The sequence below is a fragment of the Monodelphis domestica genome, chromosome 7 (genome assembly GCF_027887165.1).
Source record: "Monodelphis domestica isolate mMonDom1 chromosome 7, mMonDom1.pri, whole genome shotgun sequence".
Taxonomy (NCBI): Eukaryota; Metazoa; Chordata; class Mammalia; order Didelphimorphia; family Didelphidae; genus Monodelphis; species Monodelphis domestica.
Genome location: NC_077233.1, coordinates 239,304,062 through 239,308,326, shown reverse-complemented (window position 1 = coordinate 239,308,326; position 4,265 = coordinate 239,304,062).

Here is a 4,265-nt window from a genome sequence, read left to right as displayed (position 1 = left end):
GACAAAGGCCAGTGAAAAGGGAGATACATAAAAATACTTGAGAAAAGGGGAAGACTTTTGGAGCAAGGTCCTGGAAGAGGTGGGAGAGCGTGATATCACTTGCACAAACAGAAACACCAGCCTAGTAAGAAACAGGAATATCTCTTGTTAGCATTTCACAAGAATGGGGAAGGAAAAGGGTAATGATACTGAGAAGTTTTGTGGAATGGAAGAGGAAAGCTGTGGAAATTTAATATGGTGGCTTCAATTTTCTTAGTGAAATAGAAAGTTAAATTGTCTGCATTAAATGTGTAGATTGGAAGTATAGTTGGGGATTTGAGGATATAAGAAAAGGTTTGGAATAGACACTCAGGAATACTGTAGAAAGTTAATAAAAAATAAAGTAGTATTGCTGAGCAGCAGTAAAAATTCAGACCAGGTTATTATACACCACAACTCAATTTTGTGACTTTCTATTAATACTCAATACCTAAGGAAACTTCCAATTTACTGTAGGAATTTTATTGAAAACAGTATTCTACCCAATTTAAATAGTAATGCTAGGCAAAGTACACTATTATTCCTCTCTTTTGTTGTGAGTTTTATCAGAGAAGCAGTTAGTACAAGGACAAATGATTGGAGCAAAGATGGCAGCAGATGGCTGGTTCAGCACTAAGATGGCAGGTAGCAATGGTCCCCTTAAAGTTGGTCTTCAGTTCCCTGTTGTTATGGTGGTATAGTGGGACCATTATTAGGTATATTTCAGGCAGAAGAAAGGCAATTACCAGTGCCAGCAGATTTAAATGTGCTGGCTCACTTTTGTGCCTTAAGGCAGAGTGAGACTAAAAGCCAAATGGACCCCAGAACATGGAAAGAGTGCAATCACATTGTCTTGGGCTTCAGACAGTCCTGTTAACCTTGTTTATAAGGGTAAGGAGAAGGCCACAGGAGATAATAATTTTAAATTTAGGCTTCTCCATTAGATTGAGAAACAATAAGAAAAGATATGAAATGTAGTAAGGAAGGAAAGTATAAGAGCCAGGAATCTATTGTTGCCTTCACCAGTCATCCAAGCAGAGCAGAGGGTTGTGGTTCACAATAGTTAACCCTTAAGAGAAGAGCAAAACAGAAAAGCCTTGGGAGCAGGAAGGGGTGCTAGATGTGGTAGCTATAAGACATGTGATGTGGGTTTTTAGCTGTGTAGAACAGGGAATCCTAGAGAAGGTAGTCATAGAATTGTAGTATCTCAGAGTTGAAGATCCATCCATGACTGGAAAAAAATCCCCTATTCGATATAACGAAACAAGTAATTTAGATTGTGTGTGTGTGTGTGTGTGTGTGTGTGTGTGTGTGTTTTTCTAGTGAAGTCTTACTACCACATGAGGCAACATGTTCTATCTTTGGACAACTCTACTAGAAAGTGTTTTCCTACTTCAAACCTAAATTCATTCCTTTACATTTTCCATCCCTTGCTCCTAATCCTGCCCTTTGGATGACAAGTCTGGATAAATACATATTGTTGCAATAGATTATATACAGAACAACCTGAATACTAATACTAATTTTACCACTATTTAGCTGTGTGGCCTCTGGCAAGTGTCTTGCTTGTCTGGGTCTTAATTTCTTGAGGAAAATAGGTTAGAATTGAGATATCTAAGACTATAGGCCATTATGCCAACCCTCTTTGTTTCCACACCTCACCTGTAAATTATCCAACTCTTTGTCCCTTTGTTCAGCTAAATAAATAAGCAAATTATTATGTCTTGTAAAGAGAAATGAAATTTTATGTAATAATAAACAGATAAGTACTGTTTGCATTTATTATCCTGAGGCTCTTAGATGAAAAACTATTAAAAAATAATAGAGGTAGACATGCGATAGAGGAGGTTTATGAACCGGGTTCTCTATTTTCCCATCCAGTATTAATTTGTGGATACTTAGAAATGGAACTAGTGATTCCTAAGAGCCAACACAGTGGAACTTGGGTTTCTGTCCAAGCCTAGAGTATTTTGTAAGCTTGTGTATGACTCCAAAGTGGTGGAAAGAAAGCAAAAGGTGACATAACAGAGTACCCGTGGAAGGGACAGATTTGATGCCAGAGATTCTTGGAGGACAGAAACATGTGATTCCAGACTCTTTGGATAAGAGAGAAGTGTGATCCTAGACACTTCCTGGGAAAGAAACACACATAAAGACTTTGGAAGCTCAGGTTATGACAGGCTTTTCAAGAAGCCATGTCTCAACTTCATTTCCATTTTCTTTTTTTTTTAAAACCCTTACCTTCCACCTTGGAGTCAATACTGTGTATTGGCTCCAAGGCAGAAGAGTGGTAAGGGCTAGGCAATGGGGGTCAAGTGACTTGCCCAGGGTCACACAGCTGGGAAGTGTCTGAGGCCAGATTTGAACCTAGGACCTCCCGTCTCCAGGCCTGGCTCTCAATCCACTGAGCCACCCAGCTGCCCCCTCATTTCCATTTTCAACAGGATTACTTGACTAGTAGGTTGGGAGGAACAATATAGACACAGAATATTTGAATCTTAGGACAAGGTTGTATAAAAAGATAATAATAATTACTATGGTTCTTTCCTAACAGTAAAAGCATTTGACAAAGTCTCTTCTTATGGAAGAAATGAAGAGATACAGGTAACCCATTTACATGGATTAAGAGTTAGACTCAATGAGTTATCAAATATGTCATTATCAATTTGAAGAGAAGTCTTTAGTGGAATGCAGTAAAAATCTATCCTTTGCACTGAGATAGATAACATTTTTTAACATTGACTTGTCATGCTTATGAAGTTTGTAGGTGATACAAACTGGGTAGTACAAAAAGATCTCAACTGGCTAAAAATGTAGGTCTCAATTTACTAAGATTAAATTTAATAGGGAAAAATTTAAGTCATTCATTTTTATTTTTAAAAAATCAACTCCATAACTAAAGAATGAGGGAGATACAAGGCTAGTTAAATGTTCACATGGAAAAAGTCTGCAGGTTTTAGTGGACAACTGTGGCATGTCAACAACAAACAAATAAATTCTAAAGTGATGTCAAGCTGTTTTAAGTGAGAGAGATAGTGTTGAGAATAAGGAAGCAACATCATAATAATCCACCTTGTCTCTGCCATACACATTAGGCTTGTTTTTTTCTTAAAAAGTATTGAAACTAACCTTGAAACCTGATTGGCTCAAGAATTGAAAGGCTCAAGTATTTAAGATAACTTTCTGATTACCTGAGTACAAAACATCTCTGAGGAGCTGTAGGAGAGCCCAAATGCTTGGCGAGTAGACCACTGAGGCAAGGGTATGCTTAGAGCACATCCTTGTAAAACAACCATTTCATGTGATAGCTAAGTAAATTTCCTTTGTTGTTTGAAGAGGACTAATGACCATCACTGGGTGATATCTTGACTCAAGCATAAATTAGGTTTAAGTGAGGCAGAGTTGCACAAAGTCAATCATCCCACTCTCTCTTCTAGAGTCACTGAAGTCAAATAGCAAGACAAAAGTCAGGATGACTGGTAATGGCCAAGGATGTAGCAGATGACCTTGGCATCTTCCAAATCTGACCAAGATCCAAGTTCTCCACAGCGTCTGCTTCAGCCCCCTTCATTCCAATATCAAAAATAACTCATAAACCTTAGCTATTACTAAGAGTCAGTGAGGATGCTAACTCTTTTATAATGTCCATGTTATTCCAATTATTCCAAAATAATTTTATAAATTTTAAATTCCACAAAGCAAAGACATCTATCTATATGTCAAAAACAAGATCTACCCAAAGTAAGAAAAATTGTGGCCTGTCTAAAAATAATCTTTAGTACCTGCCCCCCATAGCAGATACAGATATACACATGAATGTAATACTTTCATACACACACACACACACACACATATATATATAAATATTTTGAAGTGATGAATGACTCAAATGTACATCCATTCTTTTCCCCAAACATTTTTAAGATGTTTACATTGAAACCAGATGCCTCAGAGGCAGACAGCCCTGCTTTCCCTTGTTACTTTACATTAAATATGCCCACTTTAGATTTCTCAGTAGGTTCTTTGTTTCACTCAAAAGTTAAAAAAAAAAAGCTCTTTCTGTTTGATTTTCTTTGCCATCAGCGTGGCAGAGCCCCACTGAGGAGATTCCAGCCATGTTTTATTTCTGCTCTCATCTGTTTTTTTCAGCTGACTTGGCGAAGGTAACGTGTAATGACTTCAAGGATCATTCTTATTACCAGAGGTAACACGTGATTCCCTCGCTCCCATCTGTGGTCTGGTTTTTT